The sequence below is a fragment of the Corvus hawaiiensis genome, chromosome 6 (genome assembly GCF_020740725.1).
Source record: "Corvus hawaiiensis isolate bCorHaw1 chromosome 6, bCorHaw1.pri.cur, whole genome shotgun sequence".
Classification (NCBI taxonomy): Eukaryota; Metazoa; Chordata; class Aves; order Passeriformes; family Corvidae; genus Corvus; species Corvus hawaiiensis.
In genome coordinates this window covers 6,617,305-6,645,014 of record NC_063218.1, presented here as the reverse complement: position 1 = coordinate 6,645,014, position 27,710 = coordinate 6,617,305, and the positions used below count along the sequence as shown (strand labels likewise).

The 27,710-nt window shown below is 43.4% G+C and overlaps 1 long non-coding RNA gene across 1 annotated transcript in view; it reads left to right on the top strand.

Moving 5' to 3' along the window:
- LOC125327608 overlaps positions 1–22,236 on the top strand; it is a 34,534-nt gene extending 12,298 nt beyond the window's left edge. Inside the window, exons 2-3 of the long non-coding RNA XR_007204329.1 lie at positions 19,220–19,331; positions 21,864–22,236. This is a non-coding gene — a long non-coding RNA (uncharacterized LOC125327608). The remainder of the gene's footprint in view (positions 1–19,219; positions 19,332–21,863) is intronic.
- The last annotated feature ends 5,474 nt before the right edge of the window (positions 22,237–27,710 follow it).

Genomic DNA, 27,710 nt, shown 5'->3' with positions numbered 1-27,710 from the left:
GGAAGATACTTCTTCATTCATATGGAGTATCTTGTCTTTACCCCAATTTCCAGTCACGATCTAGTTGCTACAATCAAGGACTCTGTCCTCCCCATATTGATACATCATTCTTCAGTAATTTACAGTCTGCTCTGTCTTTTCTCCTGTTTTTGTCCAACTTTCGAACATCCCCTTCAGGTATTGAGTACAAAGGCATCATTCAGTGCTCTCTGGTGGCTCAGGACATGGTTCAGTGGAACAGGGTGCTGCTGGGTTCACAGCTGGACTCAGTGATCTCAGAGGTCTTTCCAGCCTTAATGATTCTGTGATTATAGAACATTAACCAATTTGTTTCTTGTATCCCTTGCAAGGCTCATTTCTCCCAACATGAAGGTGGCTTTAAAGGTATCCATGGCATTACTGACATTTTCACTTGTTCTGCCTAAGAGTTCCTCCTCCAGCATAAGTGAAAATCTCTAATTCTTTTAGTGTTAGGCATGGGTCTGGGATGTTTCTCCTATGAGTCTTTTGTAATACCTGGATTGTTTCTGAAAAGTTTTGAATGCACTGGACAGTTGAGTGACTGACCAGTCAGCTGTCAGTGTAGAATCAGAGAACCATAGAACAAGCTGAGTTGGAAGAGACCCACAAGGATCATTGAGTCCAACTCCTGGCCCTGTGCAGAACACCCCAAGAATCACATCCTGTGTCTGAGAGCATTGCGGAAACGCTTCTTGAACTCTGTCAGGCTTGGTGTCATGACCACTTCCCTGGGGAGCCTGTTCAGTGCCCAACAACCCTCTGGGAGAAAAAACTTTTTCCTAAACCTCCCCCTACTCAGGTTCATCCCATTTCCTCTGTGTTTAAGCAGCACTGTAGTTGTTAATGCTGCATTCGCCCTCTGCAGATTTAAGGAGGTAGCCCCAAACCTGTACATCCTAAATTTTATTGTGGTTAAAAAAATAAATCTGACATTTAAATTCCCTTGAAAACTCATTCTTTTCTGTCTGAGATCTCAGCAAAGCTTCCATAAAATGGCCTGTGATTGAGACAGGAGTTCTTTCCTTTCTTACCCTGGATGAGGGCAGCATATGTGATGATGTGTGCCTGTTAACTGCAGGTGGGGTGTTCAGCTCACTAACACCTGCTGCTAATTCTGCTGAGTAGGTAAATAGGTCCATGCTGTTGTTCTTCCTTAGCTGCTTCCATCTGCAGCGAGGTGAAATTTGAGGGACTGCACCTTGCATTCCTTTGCAAAGCAAAATCATTCCTAGGTGTAGGCAGTTTTGGGGAGAAGGAAAGGACAAAGAACATCCAGACATCACAAAGCAGCAATCTGTGTCCAAAGCATACCCCAATGCAGTTTCACAGCTGCCAGCAGAGAGGGGTAGCCAGCCATGCAGACAACAGCTGCATTGCCAAGGAACAAAACTACAGAGCCAGATGTTCCTCTTGGAAGTACATTACACTGAACTTGGTAGATGAGTGCAGTAGCTGCCAAGTGCTTCTCTTATTTGGTCATAGGTAATGATCCCTCTATCAGGGAATGTGGAGGAAAAAGACCACACAGAATATCCTCATCAAAATGCTGTAGTTGAAACATTAACTTCTCTTGGACCAGAAAGATTTGGGAGCTCCATGGCAACCTTCACATCTTGTTTGAAGGATAATATTGTTTACTATCAGGCACGAAGTGAGAAACTTACAGCTACTGAAGCCAAATGCTTTCAAGGTATTTGCTACTGAAAGGTGACTAAGAGACAATTTTTATAGCAACCACAGTTGTTTGTGGGCGCTGTTGTAGTTCTCAGCTCAGACTGCAAGTGAGAAGGAGAGCTTCTGCTTCTGTCTCTAAAGCAAATATCAGGAGGTCGGGTTTCTGAGGACGTGTTTGTGCTGCAGCCACGTTCTCAGTGCAGACCCGGGCTAGGTTTAAAGAAGCCAGCTGGGTGTGAGTAGGGACTGGCCAAGGCAGTGCTGAGCACCTTCACCAGCTGTGTCTGTCTTCACAGGACAATTGTGAAGCCTGCATTTCTGTCTAGAGCTAACACTGAGAGGGTCCATGGTGCTCTGCAAGGCAGCATTCAGGCACACAGGTTCAGATTCATGCCAGCCAGCTGAACAAAAGTGGCTGACTTGGGGCTTTTGGCTGCCAACCAGAAGAAGGATCGATGACTTTAGGGAGATTGACCTCCCCTCACAGACCCCAGGCACCCCTGTAAACACTTACCTAATGAGAATTTAGATGACTGAATCTTTGGAAATAGGTAATACTGGCATCTCTGAGATAACTGGAGAGATAATTCACATCTTGCATCTCTTCAGTCATCTTTCTTAAACTCCCTGAATTTGATCATTCTCTCCTAGGACTCACAAGTTGCAAACCCAGTTCTTTTTTTAAGTACCTTCCCAAAGAAATACACAATAGTCCAAGTCCCTCTGGCAAATAAATCTGTCAGTAAGGAACTCACCCCTAAAAATTACTTTGGCCCAACATTTCCTGTACATAATATTAAACTTACTCCTGCATCATCAACAAATTTAAGATCCGATATCTCAGGGATTGCAACAGAGTCCAGAAAAGCTACAGACCATAAATGAAATCTGCAGATCATACTGAAGAATTTTTTTTTTTTGCCTCTAATCACATGGAGTTCATGGCCCCACCACTCATCTGCAGCTGGGAAGGGAAGGAAAAGGTCAGGTTAAACACTGAGGGTTTGGAGCGAGAGCACACCGTGCAGCTTGCGTTTTCTCCACGGGATTTAAAGACAATAAGTTTCTCTCCCCACCTAGTGGTCACTGCAGATCCATTTTCTGATCTTCTCGTGCCAGCAGAGGGGGGAGATGGTTGCTCCCTTTGCTGAAGGTTATCTAGCTCAGATGAAAGTATAGACGAGGATCCCTGCAGGATTCCTTTTTTCTCCAATACGGCAAGGGTAAGAAACTGAACTGATGGTAGGAAATGACTGCGAACCAGTGACTGGGCTGTGGCCGCTGATTTTTCCTTCCTCTGTAATCCTCCTTCCGTGGGTTTTGTGGTGAGTGAGAGCAAGTTTGAAATGTGACAGGCACAGAAACATCTTCATTGCTCAACAGCGTGTTTGGCCTGGCGGTGGTTAATTCTTTCTGCAAATAGCATGGCATCGGGTAAGGGGAGAGGAATGTGAAATTAAAATGAATATGGATGTTAAGCAAAGCCGATGGTGACTGTCCTAAATCTGAATAAGAGAGTTAGGAGAGTAAGCAGTGAAAGCAAAGTTTGAATTCTTCCCATTCCAATGCCCTAAGGTGTTATCAGTAATATGAGAAAAATACATGTGAGGCAAAAACATGGTCATAGTACTAACACAAGACATTCCACTACCTGTCCTGAGACGACTCATCACACATATCCTGTGGGACTGCTAACTGGGGAGTGGTCCTCTTGGGGAAAGCAGGGTTTTTTTTACTACCCCTCTGCTGGAGCGGGTCATGAGACACAGCACAGAGTCGAGCCCCAGTGGTACTTTGTTCTGACTCTGGGTTACCCAGGGTGTCTCCCTGCCTCAGAACCAGATGATCTCCTGCTGTGTTTCCCAGAACTTCACTGCAATTTTGTTAATCTGTAGTTGTGAAATGAGGGTAATGATATTTTTCTTCCTGTGAATACAACTTTGAAAATCAAAGGTGAAAAGTGTAAGTAAAGAATGCAGCTATCTCAAAAGTGCTGACAAAGGCTTATCATTTCCAGGGCAGCTCGAGTGCCCTTTCCTCCAGCCAGACAGGTCCCAGGAAGACCCTGCCCTGTCCCACACGTGGAGGCAGGGCCAAGGCAGGGGTCCCAGCTCACGCTGACGTTTTTTCCCCCAACAGACAAACTTCCCAGAGGAATCTTCTAGAAAATCCCTGGAATTTAAGGCTGCACTGAGCTCCTTGTCCCTTACCCTGAACGCAGATCCAGGCGAGCTGTGGGGACACTGAGTAGAGGAGAGACTCAGAGGTTTTTTGCTCATGGTGCTACTCCACCATCTCACCCTGGGATACCCAGTTCAGTGACTGCTGATGAGCTTTCCCCTCCTGCACACTAATAAAGTCTTTCAACTGCTCTAAGCTCTAGCAAATTGGGACAAGCTTCCCTGGAGAGGAGACAGACATCTCCCCTCAGGCTTCCCACTGATTGCCTCAGGTGTCAGACTGACTTTGTCTTTAATAAATACCTAAACCAGGAAGAGACTCTGAAAGCCATGGGCACCATAGGAAGGGACCAACTTATCATGTGGCTCAGGTGAGGAAGAGAAAAAAGGTCTGGCAGAAGGTTTTCACATGTGACACCACATTTCTGAAAGGTATGGGGGGATCAGTTTGGGATGGAAGAATTGCAAGTCAAATTCCTTCTCATCTAAAACCTAGTTATTATTTTCTCCACTTGACTCTGCAGAGACCCTCATGCTGTGCCTTACAGTGGTATAATAAAGCAGATGGAGAGAAATGTGCATCCTTCCTCTAGCTCTCTTATCAATACCTCTGCTCAACAGTAAATAACAGGGAAACGGAGCTCGCTTGTCAATGTTCACAGCTGCTGCTGCTTTCCTTAAACATACAGCCAGATATTTATTGCCAACTGCTCTGAGATATGTAACAACATGGGACAGGGCTGTGGACACATTTTCTTGCTTAAATAAGGTATTACTCACAGCCAATGTTAGATACCTTGGGGGTTTTTTTTGTTTCTATTCTCAGTAGATGTTTCCCTTGCAGAGGGTGCCAGAGAAGCTGTCAAGGCAGTGAAAGGTAGACAAAGTGACTAATTTCTAATTAGGCTACATTGACAGCTAACCCTAATTTACACTTTGAACACTTAAAAGTTGTGTTTGTAGGGGTGTGTGGCTGATGATGCATCACTGGTCTGGCACAGCTGTATAAGCACGGTGGGGGAGTGCATCCTCTTCCCCACCAGTGTCCAGTCTCGGCCCTGCCTGGTCACACCTGGTTCTGGTTTGTCTGTGGGCATGTCCTGCCCTCCTTGGTGGGTAGGACCCTCTTAACTGAGGCCACCTGCATGTTTCTGAAGCTTTACTTTGCATCATTAACATGATGAATGGAAATACTGAGTGCAATTGAGCAGGACGGACCACTTCAGGAGCCCAGTGGTAATGTGTGCTCTCAGTCTGAGGACAGATTGTAGGGACACCTTTTTGCAGGCTCCTGGAAACCACACTTCCCTTGTTTCTCATCACTGAAATCAAGACATCCAACATCTACCACCTCCTGCTTTCCCACTCATCCTGTCAAAGAGGGAAATGAGTTTGGGTTGGGTACAACGTGTTCTTGACATTCACTCTAGCTTTTTAAAATCACTTTATAGTTCTCCTGGTGTTTATGAACAGATTGTTTAATAATTTGTGCTATTGTCTTTCCAGACTGATGGTTTTATGGTTCCCCAGACCCTCATTTTCCACTTTTAAAAGTGAGAGGTACTCTGTTTACTCTCCTGGTGTGCAACACAAGTCATTTTATGCAAAGAAACAGCAAACTGATATTGCATTGTAGCAACTATTCTGAGTCATCCCAAGGATTAAACAGGAACAACAGCAGTGGTAAGACCTGAATGTTCAGAGAGATAATAAGGCAGCAGCAAAAGGCTGTGCCAGCAGCAGCATCCCACCTTTGCAGAGGGTGGGTGGAAGCAGTGGTGGCTCGGTCAGGACTGGCTGCAGGGAGAAAAGCATCTGCCAGACAAGAATTGCATATGCTGGAGCATCACCAGAATCCAAACATTTGGGTATTTGGTGCTGGTATTTTAGTATTTTGGCAGAGGGGCATTACTTGTACTGCTGTCCATCTCCCTGTGTGGAAAAGCCAAACCTGCCTTTTCTGGAATGCACTGATGGACTGAAAGAACTGACAGGCCACAGTCAGACATGTAGCTTCTATCATATCCACATTAATCCCTGGTGTTAAAAAAAATGAAAGAACCCTGTAGTTTAATAAAAACTGAATTAAATTCCCAAACAGTTTGTTTTAAAAAAAGTTTCTTTTTCTTTGGCATTGCTTGATTGACCTATTTTGGTGGATTAGGTACTGGGACACAATGCTTACATAAACTTTCTTAATAAGCTATGCTAGACACAAACATCCCTTATGAAAACTATTATCTTTGTGCTGCTGACAACTGCATCCTTTTTGTTGCTCAGAACATAACACAAGGCAAAAGTACAGAGAATTCAGAAGACATTTGTATCATTAATAACTTTATAATTTTCCCTTTGCCCATCTTTGCATTAAGGAAAGTAAATGCTTAAATCCAAATGTACCATTGCTATCTTGGACCTGTGTTTGTAGTTTCTGTTCCTCACAGCTCAGAAAATGAAAGTTTGGGAAAATCCCATCATCCTGTCATAATGAATTTCAGTTTCTAACACTCTTGACGTACACCATTGTGTGAAACACTTTTTTTATTTAACATGAAGCAGGAATTGTGATGGTATTGCAGTGGTTCCCGAGGTTCCCTCTTTATAGTGTAGGATTGTGGCTCAACCTTAGCCCCTTGCTGTGAAATGTGAGTCCTGTGCATGGCCATACAAGTCAACACACTGAGGGAAGTAAAAGGGATGCTTGAATTCCTGAAAGTGAGGGAATATTTTAGCCCAAAAATGAACCCAGGATTTGAGGTGTGGCCTCACCAATGCCCAGTACAGGGGATCACTGCCCTGGTCCTGCTGGCCACAGTATTGCTGATACAGGCCAGGTGCCACTGGCCCCCTTGGCCACCTGGGCACACACTGGCTCATGATAAAGGTTGCCAAATCAAGTCCCTCTTTGAGTTCTTTTCCTCATTATGTTCTTTCCTTCACACTACAAGTTTTCAGCAACCTTTGCTGATGGCAAGTAGCTTTCTCTTCCCAGTGCCTTTCTGCAGTGCTTTCCCATGTGACAGACAAAATCATTTTAAAGTGATTATTTTTTTCTTAATACTAAAGCAGCTGCATTATGTTCCCAAGTCAAATATCCTCATTATTTAAAACAGATCTCTTCTTCATTCCTTCAGTATTTGCTCAGAAGAAATTAAGTCAGCAGAAAAAATGGTCACAAAGCCCAGTTGCCAAATATTTCCACTACAGAGAGCTCTCCATCAGGTTGTCTGCAGACATAATGAACAGAAACTGCAGCCAAGTTCACAGAGTATTGGGGACAATTTAATGGGAAGCTGACAGGACAGACTGCAGCTCACTTATGTAGGTGTACCCCTTTTCACCCTAAAAGAGTACTTACAAGGTGGAAGATTTGACTGTAGGGTCACCAGAAGTATAAAGGGAAGTCCTTTGGAAAAACCTGTCAGTTTAGTGGTGTGCAATAAACACCTGAGATCAGCTGCAAAGTACACTCACCTTGGATCTTGGGGAACTGACACAAGGGTTGCTTAGGAAAATTAATCCTTTGCTTTCAGTGACATCAGAGGTACTGCCTTCAGCACTCTTGTGTCCTCGTGTTCCCTGGTAATGGAGAAGCCCCTGGGACCCCATGGTTAGGAAGGACTGTGATCACAGCAAGATCTATTTTAACTTTTAACAAGCCATAGCTGGGAAGTCATCTCACAAGACAAACACAGTCACTTTCTTCTTTCTTTTGTAGTTGACAAAATGGCCCTGACTAAGGGAACAACATCTTGCATGCTAAGAATATATCTAAATAAAAGTGAGGTGAAAATGGGCAGTGACAACAACGCTGCCCCAGCGGCACTGGCGTGACTGGGTATTTAGGAATACCCTGGAGGTGTTGAACAGCCTTTGGTGCAAACACTCCTCTCTTTTGGTAATAATTCCACTGACTTAGTGCTGCAACACTTCTAAAACAACTCAGGAGAGCATCTGTCCCTGTTAATAGGAAACATCAAATAAATAAATAGCAGAAATCAACCACAGGGTGTTACTTGAAGATGATTAATTGACATTGACTACCCAGAAAGAGCAGAGACTGAGCAAATTACACTTTATGAAACAGGGTGTTGATAAGAATATGTGTAATCTTTTCAAAATGATAGAGAATCTTGGCCCAGATCCTAAGTCAGTGAAAAGGACATGAGGAAAAGGCACACATTTCTTTTACTATTGGTTAATTGGCTGGCTTGCCCTATCCCATGGAGTTATCTTTTTAAATAAAACCTAGTCAAGTGATGTTTGAGCAGTCAGGCCATCCATAATTCAGGCTGGCAGGTTGCTGGCCCTCTGAAGCTGGCTCTGAAGGTACAGAGAATATAGCAGTGACAATCTGCTGAGGAAACAGGGGACATTTCTCTTTGGGTTTGGGGAAACAAAGAAATGCACAGCTCCACAATAATCTACAAAACACGTGAAAGCTGGAGCCTTCTCCTTTGCCAGGGGATGGAAGTCCATTAGATACCTCCTGAAGGCAGGCAGCAAGATGTTTCCTAGGATTAAGATTTTGCTTCATTTCTGCTCCTTTGGAAAGAGCTGATGGTGCTGCAAAGACCAAGAGAGACAGTTGGATAGAGAAAAAATTAAAAGGAAATTCTAGGATATATTTAAATGTTAAATAATGTTTAATGTGTGGTGTCTGAGATAGAATGTGCTTAATTAGAGGAAACAGGCAATCTGTCTAAGAAAATGAGTATTGACTGAAGATTTGAGGGGAGGGGACTGAACTGACCCAGGGTGTCATTTTTGTGTTGCTCTTGGGATGAGTTTGGCATAAATTCTATAAATGTCAAAAACAGGTAAAAAGATAATTGTTGATGTTATTTGCACTTAGCCTTGCTCGTAGTGGTTGCTGTTCACAGCTGAGTCTCCTGAGAGGATTAGTAATACAACTAATGAAGACTAATAATGCAGGTAAATTAGTTTGTATCTGATGTAATGGACTATTTTTGAAACCCTAATGATGTAACTGGGAAATATGTACTCATTTTCAAGTTCCAGATGGTTTTAGAGCTAAGTCTGATTTTCTGAAAAAATGCCTCAGACGCATCATCTTCAGAACATCTGTATTTAAATTATGTCTGTTTTGTCCTATATGATGAGCAAGGTATGAATTTTCCTCTACTTTTCCAGGAAATAGGATTTATGGTTTCATACTGTGCAGCAGGAATAGCAAAATGAGCAACTGAATTAAGTCAGGAAGAGGCAAGTTTGGGTGTTGTGCAGGGATGGGGTCCAGATTTGGTTAATTACTTCACACTGAAGGAATGACCACGTAAGAAGTGAAATCTCTGCCCCACATGTGATTTGGCAACTCTTCTAACAGCCAGCTCATACCCATAAACTGAACTCTTGACACTGCCTGTCCACCTATGACAGTACAGTGGGATTTTTTCCCCCCTCAGTCCCTGTTTTCCACATGCACACGGTGTTCTTGGCTGGTGTTTGGGAGCTTGGTAAGACTCAGGCTGAACTTGCTGTCAGTTGAGTTTGGATAGTTCATCCCCCTGGGAAGTGGGGGGTAGGTGAGCAGAGGAGATTGCATGGCAACACATCCTCATCTTCCTTCCTTCTTCATACCAAATCTGGGATTTGATATTAGGGGTTTGATATGGGGATAGGGAACATTCCCACATTGTTTTTCAAGAACAGGGTTATTTCAGCACTTTTCATAGGCAGGTTCCTGGACTATTTTCTGTAGAAGTGCATTTAAATGCTCTGATATTAGTCTTATTCCCTTTCTACCATTTGTGACCCCTTAAAAATTAATCTGCAGGCCTTTGGCAGCAAAGTGAAAGCCACCAGCTGGAAGATATCCCATACCACATCTTGAAGCAGCCAACACAGTGTCTGCAAGCTTGGCATGTCCTTCCCTTCCCTGAGCACCTTGCAACAGCACAGCAAATAAACCAGCTCTTGAGTATGTTTAGATTGTGCTCTTGGCTTCTCTTTGGGTAGGAAAAGTGTGGGCAGAGCAGTGTTTTGTTTAGGTTGGGATTTTTTGAGTGTGCGCATGTGAGGTCTTTATGGAAAACTCTTCTCCAGCAGCCAGCAGCATGTGTGTGTGTGATACACATCCAGGAAAGGACTTGGAACAGATTTCCTGGAGCTCTTGCTCATGCCAGACACCCTGGTACTGAAAGAAGGGTTCAGTGGAAACTGCCTTGCAAAATTCCTTTATGTTTTTTTGCCCTCCTGACTTTAGTTCACAGGAAAGCTTGTCATGGCTCTCTGCAGCATTGGGAAGTTGTGTTGATTAATATGAGTTACCTGTGTGTTACCTCAAGTTTAATTTCCATCCCCAGCTGAAAAACAGAACAAATTATTGCAAGGAAACTGGTGAACTCCTATGGTGTCACAGAACTGCAGCCAGCAGGTCACAGAGCTTTTAAAGACAAAGCTGTGATGATCAGAAGGTGAAACCTCAGGTGGAATTACAAGAAAAATTTCCCACTGGTGTGTTGTACCAGGCCTTTGAATAATCCATGGGATTTTTATCCATAAGGAGTGCCAAAAGCCCAGTAAAAAGAGTTATTTGGTGGGCAAGAGGAACCTTGGTGGGTGAGTGGGCACCAGGGACCAGCTGGGTACATGAAGCTGTAACATGGCTTGTATCCCTTTCCAGTGGCTGATTTTGTTTATGAACAATGACTACTGAACATCTTAATCTATTCTTAATTTTGGTTATTGTTAAATGTTTTCTTCTCTGTTGTTTCTCCAGGGAAATGTTAAATTATCTTTTTTTTTTTCTTCCCCATCTGTCTACTGATGTTTATCTCTTCCTGGAAGAAATCCAAGTTTAGTAATTAAGGCACTAGGAACAGTCAGAGGTTTGATCAGTAGATAAAATGTAATTATAATAGATCTACGAATCTCTCTGCAGTAAATATTTTAACACCTTAGGCCAAGTCCTCCATGAACACAGAGTTATTGGAGATCACACTGTCTTACACCTACTGGGGATCTGTGTGAAACTGCACTGACAGCTCCATTGTGGTTGTGTGGGAAAACTTAAAAAAACCCAAAATTACCTCAGGAAGATGATGAGGTGCAATACCCTGCCCAACAGGCAGTTTGGATGAAATGTGTGGGTTTTTTCTCACATCCTGTGCTTGCTTATCTTTGTCCCTTGGCAGTTTTCAAATATCCTGAAACAGAATTATGTCTGTATAGGTAAAATCTTCAGTTGCAGTGGTGAGCAGTTTGATTACATATATTAACTAGGCAAGGGGTGTAACTTATTCCCTAATTTGGGTGCTTAGGTGAGGGTTTGTGGTAGAAACATTTTACAGAGAATAAAAGCACAGGAAGATCATTTTGGAGAACAGCACCAAATTGCCTGAAAATTCCCCAAATCCCACCATTTCTGGGTACCTTGTTTACCCTTCTGCTGAAGTCTGGAGCAGGCTTCCATGCCACAGCTAGCAGCAGTCACTATTTCTGTCCTTCCTCACCTCAGAAAATGCTCTCATGGGACATTGGCCCGGAGGTCTTCCTCAGCTGTGAGCCCTGGGGAAACTGAGGTTGTGTTATCCACCGAACCTGGGAAGTGCCAGATGTTGTTCTGTCACCTCCTGGTGTGGATCAAAGGCTGCAGAGGGACACGTGAGAAGGTTGCTGGCCACGGACACGGCAAGAAAAGGACTTTTGGATGAACAACAGCTCCCTAGGTAATCAAAAATTTTCCAATAGACTGTATGGATGAACCATAACAAAAGATGAAAAATCAAAAGGAAAGTGAATATTAAGGCCATGGAAGCCTGACAGCAATTCCTGCTTGCCAAAACCGAGGGGCACAGGTCCTGTAGGAGCAAAGGCAGCAGCAGTTAGATGAGAACAGACAGCTTATTGCATAATGAAAGCAATTGATCCTTCAGTGTGTCTTCCTTCACAAGCAGGACCAAAAACCTCATGTCTTTCAAACAATGACAGCTTGACTAACACAATAGAGGATTTAAAGAAAGCATTCAGTAAGAATGCAGCATTATTATAATATGAAGAAAAACCAGTCTCAATGAAAAGTTAGTTTCCTTTAACAAACAGAGGTTTCAGGGAGCTGAGTAAAAGTTGAGTCTATAAATCTTCCTGTATTACTGTATAACATTACGTAACATAACACAAAGTATATCATAAGATAGTGAAATAATATAATAATATAAAATTAAAAAGGCATCTACTCTTCAAAACCAGGGTCCAAGGCTCATCTGGCCCTTCTGGGTGGCCTCTTTCCTTATGTGGAACTGATATTAAAACTCTTACCTCAAGCTTGTGTCTGCACTGAGTGTGTGATCAAAGACCAGACCGCAACGATCTTTACAGTCACCAGAAAGCTGCATGTCTATAAGAGACGTACCTCATTATGATTCAGAGATGCCAAAAGCATCTTTTCCCTTCAAGGTTTGCCAATTCATTTGAAACAAGACGTGAAGGATGCATCTGTGCAAAGGCTTGGAGTTATACAGCTGGAAAGGGGGAAACCAGTTGTTTATCCCTTCAGAAGTCCTGCATTTGCACAAGTAAACACTGCACAGGCTGCAAAGGATGTGTCCCACCCCATGTCTGTGTTGAGCTGTGAGTGCTCAGAGAGGAAAAGCTGTGCCTGGCTCTGACCAGAAGCTTTTGGAAGCAACAGTGAGCAAAGCTCGTGGCAGCACCAGCACATGGATAAAACATAGTGAAGTTCCCATAGAAATATGCCACTGTGGTTAAGTACAGACCACGAGAAAATATGCCCCATGCAGATTTCTTGGTCAGTTGGTTTCTGTCAGGGGAAAGCAATTAGAAAGAGGAGTTTTCAGGCACTAATTAGCTTTTTTTTGGGCTGAGCAGCATTTGTGAAGTAATAAATGCCCCAGCAATGGCAGATGCTTGGCTCTCTGTCCTTGGCTCTCTCACTGTATTTCGGTGTTAAAGTGACTGTCTCAGGAGGAGTCAGGAGTTGGGGGTTACCTCGGTTTTAGGGAACCACACCAAATTAATTCATTTTGGAAAAACATGTTTTGCAAACAGTGAATAAAGATCAAAACCCATGAAGTGACATTATATCCCTGAAACCTTCCTTTCTATGGGATATTCTTGTCCTCTGAAACAGAACTTGGTAGCGATGATTGAAATAGGGTGCTTTTTTTGTTGTTGTTGAAACTAAAAAAAGCAAATACTGTCTGCAGTTAGAATTTTCAGTTTGGGTGGGGTTTTTTGGGTATTTGTTTTTTTCCCCAGTAAGCTTAAGGATGTTTATTGGAAATTACCAGGAGGAGCTACAAAAAATTGTCTTGTTATGTACAACTTGTCATTTACACATGTAAAAGTTAGCTCTTTGAGAAATGCTTGTTTAGGTCTGTTCATTTTGGTTGTGTTTTCCTGGAAGCCAAGTCCACGAATAAAGAATCACAGAACGGTTTGGGTTGGAAGGGACCTTAAAGATCATCTTGTTCCAACCCCCTGCCATGGACAGGGACACCTTCTACTAGAACAGCTTGTCCAAAACCCCATCCAACCTGGCCTTGAACACTTCCAGGGATGGAGCATCCACAGCTTCTCTGGGCAACCTGTGCCAGGGCCTCAGCACCCTCACAATCAAGAATTTATTCCTTATCTAAGCCTGCCCTCAGATTGCCCTGACCCATGTGCAGGATGTCACACTTGGCCTTGTTGACTAATAAACCTTTGTGAGCTTCATTATTCTTTTTGTATGAGATTTTTTTTCCCTCAGAATCAGTCGTGATGGCAGCTGCTGCCCTCAGATTTCCTATAACAAACAAACAAAAAACCAGAACTTTTGGTTCAGATATTTGGCTCAGTGCTCAAAGAGCAGCTAGACAAACTCAAGGAGGAAGAAGCTGTCTGTCAGTATTAAATGTAAAGGAAACACCTCTGCTTTAAGAAACTCCTGGAGTGCAAAAATTCAGTTTTGGAGACTAACCTTGGACTGTACCTTCATAGGACTGTCAGGTGCTTGTATTCCTTCCCATATGCCTGTTCTCAGTCAGTGCTGGAAACAGGACAATCAGTCTTTTATCTGCAGCAGTATCTCAGGTTTTTGTCCTCGTGTTTTTATTCTGTGCCATGAAACCACAAAAACTGTGTTGCTTCAAAAATGTTTCTCAGCAGCAACACACCTGGTTTTGGAGCTACTTTGGGTGCAGAACACAGCAGAAAATAAACCAGTTTGTTGATATGGTAATCTACATGACAAAGTTTGCATATGAAACAAAAAAAAAATGGAGCATATTGAAACAGAAAGGTGCTGCAGTTAGGTACACCCCAGGTGACTCTGGAAACTGTCACGTTTTGAAAGTAACCACTAAAAATTAAAAAGACATGTGACAAAACCTCATGAAAATCCCTTAAAAGCTTAATACTGGTTCACAAATTCAATTAAAAAACAATCAGAGCAGTAAACTGTTTGTGGTTGGCTCTGGTCGTATGAGCTCATTTGTGGCTTGACTTTCTCTTGATGGAATTCTTTGTGAGAGCTGCTCTCAAAGGCAGGAAAAACAGTGGGTTAGTTTCATATACCTGATTTAATCAGATTGGCCAAATGATCGTTTTTCACTGCTGCCAGGGAATCAGAACCAACCCCATATCCTTCTCCTCAGTCCCAGTCATTTTGGCATCCACAGTGTTCGGACCAGGGAAGTGTGAAAGAAGCACTTGGTAGCAGCAGTCCAGTGGGAAGTTTAAATAAATGGTTCAGGCCACTGCAGCACTTACATGGGGTCATCTGGCTGTAGAAGTCTTGGAGAACATTATATCAGAAATAATCAGTGGACCCCCAAGAGGTTGTGACCCCCAGCTGTGACTTCTCCAGCTCTTTGGTACAGCCACTGTCAGGACAAAGTGGGAGTTCTTCGATGGGTTCAATTTGGCTAAAGAAGCACTGAGCTTTGTGTTAGGGAAGAAAAGGCTCTCTGCAGATGCCTAAATAATCTGGTTTAGCTGTGCTGAGAGGCTCTTGCCCTCACCTGATGCTATTTGGATTAGCTCTGGTCACACTGATGCACCTGGAGGGGTGTATTTGCACCCTGTCTTGTGGTAGCCTGCCTGGAAAATATCCCAGCTGTCAAAAATAAACCTATACATCATTCCCTTTTGGGTTTTTTTCCCCCCTGAATTTTATACTCAAGACTTCAAGTTTGATAAGTGAAAAACCATTTAATCAAAACATCTTTCAAAAAAGGAAACTACAAATTAAGAAGACACGTTGCCTTAACAAATGTCTTCCGTTAATTTGAACTGGACAGCTGCTTAAGGAATCCCAGAAGGACGTAACATAAGGCTGTGCCTATTTTTCACCAACAGCCTCCAGGAAAAATTACCAATTTTTCTATTATTTATTAAGGTCTTCTGTGTTCTTTTATAGAAATCTGCTCAGAAGGAAGCAGGACTCAGCTTCTGCCTCTGATGGCCCAGGCAGAATCGTGTGCTGTGTTTGACATGCTGGTCCCTCAGAGCCTGGGAAAAGCATGAAGAAATATGAGATGTCCTGCAGGAATGTAGAAGACATGTGCCTTGGAGCTTGGTGAATTTCCAGCAAAATTTACTTTTGCTCCAGATTCATATTAATTCCTCAAAATCTGCCATTTGAGATACTCTTAGCTAAGAAAACTGGAGGTAATGGAAAATCAGGGTGGACCAGAGTCACCCTTGCACACAGGGTCTGAGTTACTTGGAGAGAACAGATTCAGGTATCCCTGTGAACCTGGGGAAAATGTCCAGAACGCAAAGCAGCTGTGAAAAGCCAAGAACATTCTGGAAGCTGTGTTAACAAGGGAATAGGGAGTAATACAGAAAGTCCAGGGGCTTGACAAATTAATCAGAGCTGGGCAGCAGTTTAAGAAACCTCACAAGGATATAAACCAAAGCTGCTCAAATGATTTCCACCAAGAGCTGCTGGATTGATGTAAACACTGCAAGGGGTTGGGTCGTTTCACTTCCAGGGGGTTCTCGGGTTATACGGGAGCGCTGGGGAGAGGGAGTAGGATTTGCAGCACCGAAGGGGAACAAGGGGTGGTGCTCCGGGGAGGTGTGTGACACGGAGCTCCTGCATGCAGGGCACAAGGGGGATGGAGAGGGATCAGATCACGTAGGGAGATGGACAAGGGGGAATGGCTTTAAAATGAAGGAAGGTAGATTTAGATTTTGTATTAACTTCTTCCTTGTGAGGGTGGTGAAGCTCTGGCACAGGCTGCCCAGAGAAGCTGTGGCTGCCCCATCCCTGGAAGCGTCCGAGGCCAGGTTGGATGGGGTTTTGAGCAACTTGGTCTGGTGGAAGATGTCCCTGTCCATGGCAGGGGATTGGAATGAAATGATCTTTAAGGTCCCTTCCAGCCCAAACCCTTCCGTGATTCTGTGATTTATGGGGCTGAAACAGGGTTCAGAACATAAGGGTAGCCTGAAGCTGCAAGATTTGAGAAATAAACTAGTAGATGGAGTAAGAAAAAACATAGAAGATTTGAATAAAAAGAATTTGATGCAATACTTTCTACACCGAGTCTCTGTTCAGACAATGCAATGTAGGATTAGTAAATCTTATACTTAAAAGCAGAATTCTGTTATTTAATGCCCAATTACTAGGTGTATTTCATCCTCCTAGGCAAAGGCAACAGAGTAACTGCAGACAGACCTGCTCATGCTGCAGATCAAGTTGCTTTAATCTCTTTTAAGGGTGTTTCTTACTGACGCAGCTCCTTGTTCCTCTGTTTGCTAATGCCAGCTCACAGATCACCACAATGTATTCACATTTCTAAAATACATAATGCTTTGCCCGAAACCTTCTTAAAATTGGCGATGGGTGAAGATCATCAGATCCTGATCACTATTACTCAGTATATGGAACATGAAAGAGGGGAATATTCTTTTCCCTTCTCGAAAACATCATATCCTTGTTTAAGCTTGGTGGTTCACTCAGATGCAGTGCTGTTTTCTGAATCCATTGTGTTTATCCATTCTGAATCTGTTCCACCTCTGCAAGAGGCAGGTGGAGGAGATAAGTCCAAGAAGAGGAGTTTAAGAGGCAAGAGATCGGGGTCTGGGTCATGAAAAGGAGCAAAATGGAGAGTGATGAGTAGAAGCATGAAGTGGAGTGAGACAGAGAAGGTGGCAAAAGGAGGGAAAGGCAAAGATACTCAGTGTGATCTGGGAGGATGTGGGAGCCACTGGAGCTTGGTATAGGGTGCGTTTGGCAGAGGACCCAGCACTGAGCCTGAAATGCAGGGCACAGGGAATCTGCAGAGCCTGTGATCTGAACCATCACGTGCATCCACTGTCTTCTGCTCAGCTCATGGGACTGGGATTGGGCATCACCTGGAAGGAGGCTGAAATAATGGAAACACTTCAGTGTCAAGAATTGATGTAACCAGGACAAAAGAATGGTTTAGAAGAGGCAGGCAGTTTTGCTTTACAGCATAGATAATTCTGATTGTATTATGTTTTCTGGTTTTGTTGGCAAAAATCTGACAGCATTAGACAACAAATAGCTTTTAACTTATTGTTTTCCCTAAGGAAAGCATTATTTTTGAAAGATCTCCCCATTAAATCTGCATATACTTGGAGCCTGAAGAAAACAATCTGATGGAGCAAGGGGGAAGAAGGGGATAGAACAGCTGAAAATCTATTTGCTAAGTCCTGCAATGGAGAATATATATTTTAATGTGGAACAGTGATGACAAGGGAAGCTTTAGACAGCTGCAAAGCAAAAGCATCCAGGCAGGCAGTCCTGCAGGACCTCAAAACCTTGCATGGAGACAAAGCTTTTTGTACACCAGAGCTTGAAATTCAAATCAAGCAGAGAGCGAGCCAAGCCAACTTTGAGCATTTTGCATTTCACTTGATGTCCTTGAAGGCTGCAAGAGTTTCTTCATCTTTTGCTTGCATCACATGCCATTTTCTGCACTCTTTTGCAGGTGTTTCTTTGCTCCTTTTCTTCCAGTTTTATTGAGTGGTTACACAGATTTGTAGAGTATCACATGTGTTTTTTAAAGCTTTTGTTCAGTTGGATTCTCCTTCCCTCCCTTCAGCCTCAAAGGCAGATTTACAGGAATCTTTCAGAGATATGACACTGCATTTTTTTAAAAGCTTTGCTCTTCTTATCTTCATGGCCTTGGAGGTCACAAAGAACTACGTGTGAGGATAAGCATCAGGTTCCCCAGCATGGAATAAAGTCAGACTGGATTACACAAAACACTTTAACACATAAATCCAGATACTCTTTGCAGTGTCTTGCCTCTCTCCTATCACTGATGAGATTTCTTGAATTTATCAAAAAAAAGACAGGAGGGGAGAGTGCCAGGAAGAACAAAAATATCCCCAAACCTCTATCAAAGGGATAACATTTTAATTCCATTCAAATAATGCTGGTTCAAGAGTGGCTCAGTAAAGATATTTTTATGTCAAAAGCAGCAACAGAAATTTGTTGCCTAACTACTGATAGGGTTTATATTTCATTAATGAATATCCCAAAAATCATCTAATGCAGGATGTTTTCAAATAAGGGCAGAGAGGAAATTACATTTGCTTTTTTTGAAGGAGCAACTGGATATTGGAAAATTGTTGCAGGCTTTGCTGGATTTGATTCAAAGGAATGCTTACAGCTTGGTTCTCCATTGCCCATGTTTTATACTGTAATTTCAGCCACGCCATCTTTCTCATGTGCTGCTGCAATGAAGGAACCTGGATGTCTTATAACTTACAGTTCTGGCTCAGCTCAGCTGTTCCAGAGATGGGGAATTGGGAGACTTTGGGTATGAAACTTGGCTTTGGCCAAATCCAGAGACAACTGAGGTGACTGGAGGGGTGGCACCCCAAATCTTGGCTCCCAAGGTGCAATATCAGAACCTGCACCAGCTGCCTCCCTGATCTTGGTAGGATGAGACCCAGGTGGTTGAATTAGCACCAACCCACCCTCCTCCTGGGACAAATAATACACATTGGAGAAATAAGCCTGGTTTTGCTGGTGACAGTTGTTACTCTGCAGGGCACCAAAGGGCTGGGTGGCACCTGGGGGGCTCATGGGCTCCCATCCTGGGTCCCCGGAGATTTCAGCACTCCTGCAGTGGATGGGTGCCACTTACAGCCTGGCAGGGAGTGAAGAGAATGGCTTGAGAAAAGCTGTGCCCAGCACAGGTAAGGGGTAGCTCTGCAAGCCAGGCGTGGAGGGTTAAGGCAGGCAGCAAGAAATAGCTGTGATGATTTAAGCAAGACAAGGCAGAGGTGCTGGTTTTGGCTGTGCCTCCTGCGGCTGAGGGAGATAAGGTTCATTTGGCCAGCAGTTACAGAATATCTCCTCATGTTCCCCTGCATATAAATGTTCTGTCTTTTCACAGAGAATTCAGTTTGTCCCTCTCACTCCTGACCCTAATACCACTGGCATGCTTTTGATCTGAAGACAGAAATGAGGCTGTTCCCCAAGGAGAGGTAGCTACTCCTGGAGCTAAGGTAAGGGAATGAAGTGGGATTTAAGAGGCAATAGTTTCAAACTGAGAGAGGGCAGGCTTAGGTTAGATGTTAGGAAGAATTTCTGGACTGTGAGGCTGCTGAGGCCCTGGCACAGGTTGCCCAGAGAAGCTGTGGCTGCCCCATGCCAAGGGTGCCCAAGGCCATGCTGGATGGGGCTTGGAGCAACTGGGCCTGGTGGAAGGTGTCCCTGCCCATGGCAGGGGATTGGGAATAGGTGATCTTTAATGCCCCTTCCAGCCCAAACCGTTCTGTGATTCTGTAACACTGACAGTCCCTTAGGCTCTGAGCAATTTCTCCATCTGTATGGCCCTAGGAGGAGGCTGGCATTGCAGATACCCAGCCCTGGGCTTCCTTTCTCTGATGACCCCCCGGAGCCTGTCACATCACAGGCTCACACAAGAAGGGATGGCACAGGAATCCTCACAAATGTAACAACTTTAATGGTGGCATTTGCAGTAAAATGTGAGAGGATGGTAATTCCCACTGTGTGCCTCCAATTCTGATGCTCTTTCTAGGTCAGGACAAGAGAATGATCTTTGCATTTTGCTCTGCTGCATAGGTCTCAGCTATTTGTTGCTTCCACAACCTTAAAGGTTTTTTCCAGCTGAAATGGTTCTATGATTCCCTACTGAGTGGTGATTTTCTGAGGGACAAGGTGCTCAGCTAGCTATGGAGGACTGGTCCAGCATCTCCTCTGGGGAAGTGTCTGCCAGGTAGGAGGCACAGGGAGTGTTCAGCTGTGGCTGGCAGTGGTCCTTGCTGAAAGGCAAAGGTACAGAGAGGGGTACAAGCAGCCTCCTGTCACTCACAGAAGGGATTCCTGCCTCTGAAGATATTGGCTCTTACTGCTCCTGAGACTACAGGTAGCAGGAGTCTCTCCACATCTTCTGTGCAGAGCCAGGTGAACCACTGTGCTCAACATTCACTCAATAGAAAACGTGCTATTAGTCAAAGAAATTTTGGTAAAAAAACCCTTCACTTAATTTTGTATATTCTTGTTCAATTTTTCTTATGGCTTTTCTCAATAAAGGGCAATTACAAATTTAGGTTAAACTGGCTACAGAATACACACCTAGCTGGAGATGCTGTTAGTTTCAGTTTGGAGGTCTCCTCAGAAACTAGCAGAATGTGCTGTGGAAAAGCTAAAAATCCCAAGTAGGTTTGGTTTTAAACATCTGACCCACAGTTAACATTTTGGCTTATTCTAACAGGTAACACGAAGGCCCCAGGCTGTATGACTGCTGGTTGTTCAGTCTGGAGAACAGGAGGCTCAGGGGGACCTTGCTGTTCTCTGCAACTCCCTGAAAGGAGGCTGTATCCAGGTGGGGGTTGGTCTCTTCTCCCAGGTAACAAGTGACAGGAGAAGAGGAAACGGCATCGAGGAAAGACAGGGGAAGTTTAGATTGGATAATAGGAAAAATTTCTTCAGTGAAGGGATGTAAAGCAATGGCACAGGCTGCCCAGGGCAGTGGTAGAGTCACCATCCCTGGAGGGATTTAAAAGATGTGTAAATGTGGCATTTGGGGACATGGTTTTGTGGTGGGCTTGGTAGTGCTGGTTAATTGCTGGGCTCAGTGATCCTAGAGGTGTTTTTTGACCCCAATGATTCCATGATTCCATTATTCTGCAATTTCCGTGTGCATTGATTGAGGACAGGATATTGCAGAGCACTCTGGTGGTATGGGCTGGCTTTATAGGCACAGAAGCATCTTATGTACCAGAATGTGGCTCTGTGCCTGTGAGGGAGGAGAGAAATTAATTCAGGTGATTCTGGAGCGTAATCTCTGTGCCCATGTAAAACCTTAAATGTTCTGTGGGATGCTTTAGTCAGCAGTAGGAGATGAGGAGTCCCTATGTGCACAGGCGAGGGTTTAAGCTGTATATAACCAACAGGGGGCATTAGGTTTATGCTTATTAAATGTGTATTTCTATTCCTACCAGAGAAAAATCTCTGAGTAGTTTGATTGAAAACAGCAGGATGTGAATCTCATACCCTGTAAAAGATGCAGGATTCAGTTGGGTTTTTTTTCCAGAAGATTTAGTAACTGTATAAGTCTGCTTTTCTTTAGGTCTAGCCTGTGTCTATTCTGAGACAAAGATAAGTGAGATTGATGTAATTAACGATCAAATGATTTTTGCATAATTTGCAGCTCAAAAAGCACTTTAAAAAATGAGTGTTTCTGGTATCAATTTGTTTGTGTTGATAATTCCCAGTTTTCTAACCAGAAATTAATGTAAGGCTGTAATTATATCTTTCTGATGGAAATGAGATTCAGCAGTGCACAGCCAACTGCTGCCCTTCATTATGGAGAAATCGTTGCCCTGAATTATTTGATTACTGAATGCAAAGGACTTCAGTGAGGAGCTGCAGTACAAGCCCAAATTGTGGTCTTTGGAAAAGAAAGTAATATTTATTACAGAGATAATTATTATGGCTACAACCACTCATACTCCTGTACATGGCACTATTCATATACACATTCCTTTTATATTTACATTTTGTATTCACAGCGCTGCCTGTAGGAGCAACTTTTTTCTCTTCACACACGAAGTGGAAAACTGTAGCCTGCTCTGCACTCCTGTCACAGCCCAGCAGCTGGAAAACTGTTTTAGGTGATTTCTACAATCTGTAGTTAACTTGAGCTGCATTTGGAAACATGGAAATAGATTAAGGAATTCGGTGTCAAATAATTAGGCGATACAGCTGAGAACTGCTTTCATAAAACAATGTCAAATTATTGTCCCAAATGTTCAGATGCTCTAAGTTTCAGGAAGTTGATTTAATTGCCTGACTTAGGGTAAAATGGGTTTTCCACCACCTAATAACTGCTCCCAAAGTAAAGTAACAGTTACAATTTTGAAATAAAGTAATGATCAACCTCCAGCAGTTGCAGAGTTTTTGCCTGTGATACTCCAAGAAACTCTCGGTCCCCCACTGTCAGAGAAGGGAGATTCTAATGGCTCAGTGGCACACACTAACTCCTTTCCCCTGAGACCTCCAAACCCCTGTCATTAAAAAAAACCAAAAAACCCAACAAAGCAAGATGAGCTTGGTTAATTTTTATCCAGTAAGAAGTTGTTGGGGGGCGGTTGGATCCAATTAATCAGTGGCTTGACTCAGAGGGACACCTCAAGCTAAGACTTTTCCCACAGTCCAAAGGTGCTGCAGGCTGTACAAGGTCTGTAGGCTTCAGGATGGTGACCCACTGTAAACAGAAAAGTGTGTTTTATCTTACGTTGCTTACCTGGCATGTTTGTAAACACAAGGGAAGGAACTGGATCACCTAGAAAGATTGGTTGGTTTTTTTTGAAAGTTGCTTGGTCAATACCCTGGCACATCCTTCCTTCCCATGATGCAGAATTTAGTGTCCTTCAACACATAACTCAGGCTGAACAGCATTTTAAACAGGATTGCACCTGCTGGGCCAGTTTGTGTTAGTGAGGAGTTGTGTTACTCTGTGTGTCCAACAGAACAGCAAATGAGGGACACCTTTTTCATGCTAATCAATTAGTCATGTAAGATGTTACTGCTTTCCAAAGAAGTGCTGGAGTAGCATCTGTGTCACTTGTTATGAAAGGTCTGTGTGTCAGCAGATTCTGCTTCTATGTTGTGTTTTTCTGCAGAGCCAGCAGCAAATCCTAATAAAACTTAATGTGAGAAAACATTGCTGGTGAGGTGATAGGTTGAGATTAACTGCACTAAAAAGAGGCAATTCCATGCTAAGTTTTTTAAACTTCTCTGAGGAGTCACTATTATAAACATACCAATTTAAGGGCTTCTTTCTGCTCCTGTGAAAATCAATATGAAAACTCACACAGAATTAATCTCAAAATGAAAAAGCAGCCAGCCAGCCAGCACTCATCCTAAACCTGGACAGCTAAACTTTCTGGCTTTCCAGTAGCACAAGTTCTAACAAGTATGTTTAAACTCAAAATTAGCCCCATGCTGAGTTCTAATGACAATTTCTAAAAAAAAAAAAAAAAAAATTGCAGTTGAGCTAAGGTCTGATGCAAGTAATTTTGTTCTCAAAGATAATTTTTATAATGAGTGTATATAAATAAGTTTAAAATTGCAAAAAACCCCCAACAACTTGTTCTTAACAGCATCACTGTTATTATAATATTTTCCCCCAAACATATAAAACACTTAGATTGCCTGCATTAGACGCAAAGGTTGTGTTTAATGCCATTTTCTGGTGTTTGGGTTTTCAAGTTCCAGGAGAAGTTAATGTCACCCACTTATGTCCATCCTTCAGCTGCCAGAAAGTCTTGTGGTTTTCTAGTACACTTGAGGCTTAGTCCTCAGGCTCTCAGAGGTATCCCTGTAACATAAAATGTGGTGAACATGGTGGACTTTTAGTTCCAGGGAAGGTTTTTTCTGTAGGTCCTACTGATTTCAGAAGAGACTCCAAAACTGGCATGGTTCTTATGTGGAGAAGGGTCCAGAAAAGGTGTCACCTGTGGGAATAACCTGTACCGCCTCTGGGAAGGAAAATGAAGTGTCTCACTTTGTCACAGGCACCAGTGATGACTGACTGGTCTGACCCTGCTCCTGCCAGTGCTGTGTTCCTGTCTGCTTCCCACGAGTGTGTGCTACCACCTGTAGAAGGACAAAAATGTCCATCCAAAAAAAAGAGCTGTGATCAGAACTAGAGCCCCAGATCCTTGAGTCATAGGACCAGAGACTCTCAGCCTGCCCCTCTTCAGCAAAGAAAAGTTTCTTTGCTTGGGATTCTCCCAAAAAGCTTAGAAACGTGGTGAGATCACAGCCTATGAAGCAGTTTGTGTCTTGGAGTCTGCAGGAAGCCTGAAAACCAGCTCTGATGCAGAAAATAGCTCCATTCTCCAGCAGGGTGCTTGGTCTCATCTCCCGTGAGTGGCCATGGCTCCAGAAGAAGAGTGGGGGTTATTTGCCACTGTTCCTTTCAAGCTCCTCCAGTTCCCCTCTGCTGGGATTGCAACCTTTGGGGTGCAAGGGGGGATATCATGCTGCTTGGGGCTTCTATCAGACTTAATCAAGACTATTATCCACTCTTGCCTGAAAAAATACCCCTTTCTGCTACCAGGATAGCATTTATTTCTGAGTTTCCTGCCCCTCTGGTGTCAAGGATTTATTGCTGGTTCAAGTAGTCCAAGGACTCCCCCAAATATGGAACCCTGGAGTCAAGAGCAGGGCTTTTTAAGTGTATTGCAAACTGTACCCAGGAATGACCTGTGACCCTATGCAGTCCTTGCCTCTGTCATGGATTTCCTCAGAGCATGCCTGCAAGGATGATGTTGGGGTAAAAATCTAGGATTAATCAAACAGGCCAAGAGAAGCAGAATGTGCTTCTGTGATGCGTTCTTAGATGGACACTACTTTAAATGCAAAATGCTTCTTCTGAGATAAACCAGTGGATTGTTTTCTATTCTGAATGTTTTCTGTGATGATTCAGCTACTGGCAAAAATAAGCTGAAGAGTATAATGTTGAAGCCCTCTCATCCCATCTTCACATGATTGTTATTTTAGGTATTACCTGATCTGAGTAAAAATATTTTCCCCTTTAAAAATAAAAAACAAACCCAAAAACAACAGCAAGAAGAGAAGGACACGAGTCCAATACAAACAATTACTCTTCACATCTGACTGATTTACCCTTGTCCCAAGCATTGCTTCCTGGGCATCTGTAAGCTGCCATCCTGTGGTACTGATCACACTGGGGTTTTAGGTTAAATCAGAGGACTCTCCTCCTCTCCTTTCCAAGTAGGAGTTTGAGATTTCCACTTCTTCTCTCCTGAAAGTTTCAAAGACATTAAAACTTTCACTTTTATCCCTGTATGCTTCCCTACCCACAAATGTGCTGCAGCGTGTGTCATGATTTCCCTTCAGAGTTAGAATGATGAGCTCTGTACCCTTGAAAAGGAGGGTTTTCCCTTCTTCCAAGGAGAAAGTACACACGAGTTTTGGTTTGGACCTTTCAGCACCTGCCTGATGCTGTGATAATGGACTTGGAAAGTTTTGATGCTCTTCAATTCAAGGTGCTATTTTAGGTCATTTCAGAAGCTTTAATGGCTCCCTGTGACTGCACAGCTGGACTCATGATACTGAAGCACAGACCTTGCAGATGAAGGAATATGAAAAACAACATTAATAAAATGATAATGTTTTAAAGGCCCTTTTCCCAAGTGTCTGATTCGGGCTTAAGAAAAGGCTGTGGAAAAGAAAAATTGGGTTTCTAAGCACTCCGAAGGGAGGCAATGGCCATATAATGGTTGGATTGCTTCTGCCCTTATATCTGTGCACTGCAACACAGTCTTCAGTCACACTCCCCACAATATTTCATATATGTGTGCGTATAAACCTCTCCCACTGACTTCTTCTGACTCGTGTGCAACTTTGGCTTGTAATATCTTTGGTGTGCTCGCTAGAGAAAATGAAAGCTATGAAACAACAAGGTGAGGGCTATAAGAAGTGTCATGTTAAAAGCAAGCAACAGCTGTTATTGTTAAACCTCCTGTTAAACAGGGATCTTCCATGAAGCTGTGCAAGTCATTCAAACCTAGTGTCTCCCACTGCCTCTTCTTCCTATATTTTTCATAAGCTCATGGGGAATGGCCAGGCTATGATCTGGAGAAGTGCTTTGCTCTCACAGCTGTAACTGAAGCCTCCAGATACTGAATGCATAAACTTCTGCTGAACTGTGACTCCTCTGCTAAAGGATCCTGGATGTCTCAAGTTGGACACTCTGATTTCCCTGACCATTTTGACCTTAATCTCCCTGTGCCCCAGTTTCCGGTCTGATCCCGGTACGATGAGGTAAAATGCAGAAGATACTCAGTGGTGCCTACAAAGCACCAGCAGATTAGGGATGAGCACCACGACAAAAAAAATTAATCATGCCATACTTGAGCAGAAGTTGGCTGGGGTCCCAGGAATGTGGCACAGGGCCATGTTGAATGAGAAGTGTAAAAGGGAAAGGCTTAGCCATTATCCATGCATTGAGCCATCCTGAGTGCATCCCAGGTGCTCCATACACTGTGAGCTTTAATTCTTCCTAATTCCTGTGCATTTGACTCAGCTGAATGCTGTTGCCTCCCATAAGTTCTGCATCCCTTTGCTTTGTACTGCCAGAGGAACTAAGGGGCAGCAGATCCATAACCTCCAGGTCTAGTTGTCCAGACTTAACTTGCCCAACACAACAGAGAATAAAGAATTCTCATCGGTGCCAAATTAGAATCCAGCGAGTACTTTGGGTCTGAGGTTTCATCAATACTTTCCATCAATTTTTTTAACAAAAGCAGCAACTTTTGTCAAGTCTTTATTGATTTCCTCTCTGCCAAAGTGCTTTTTCAAATTTGTAATGGGGTAAGAAGCAAAACCCCCCAAAACAGGGAAGGAAAGAAACTGCAATTTTTTATTTTTAGGAAAGAAATGGCAATTTATTCCCTCCCCCCACCTATTTTTTGCCACTGAAGTATTTTTTCTGGTATTATCAGCTGCTGCAGAGGTATTTCCTGCTTTCTGAAGGCTACTGTCTGAAGGTGATGCAGAAATGCAGATCTGATGCCATCCCCTCAGCAACTTTCAAACTCAGATTCTACCTTTATGGTGAGCAGGATGGTGGGCTCCAAGAGGCTGCTTTGCTTCCTGCAGACTTCCGACAAACGCCCCCCACAGTTCTGGGGTAGCGTTTTTGGAGCCAGTAAAACTAAAAATTGACCTTATAGTCCTCCCTGCTGAGGAGAAGAAAGTTGCAGTATGAGCTCCCCTGCTGTCCCACTGCAGTTTTTGACAACAGGTGTACTTCACTCATGGAGAAAGATTTATTAAGGGTCTCATGCCTCGTAGCAGAAAAGCCTCTTCTGTCACGTTCTTTGGTGCAGATTCTTTGGACTCTAAGGGGAAAACTCTACCTGTTTTTCCACCATTTAACATCCTTCAAATGTCTCTGGCGTCTGTTTCCTACTTGAGCTGTTGTTACAGCAATACCTGTAGGTCATTGGAAATCAAACATTGCTAATTTGGAGTTTGTATGTACAAATCACATTGTTTATAACCAAAGCTTGTGGTCATCTTGGTGATGGTTTTTAGAATGGGAAGTCTTCTGTGTGCACCTGGGGTAGAAAATAGCTCTGAGCCTTGCCAAGGGTATCCCATGACTCAGTTCTGCTTACTGTATTTTTAGACCTATGCGGGTGAGTCTTGTTGGGTGCCCAGGGTGGTCCCAGGGAACCTGACTCACCTTGTTACACACAGCACTGAAAGCAAAGGAAATGTGAATCTGTTCAGCAGCTTGGATATTCCAATGACTCAGGCTACTGGATTGGATCAGTGCCTGACCTGTTTATGCTGGTCTATGTCTCCCTCCTCTTCTAGGA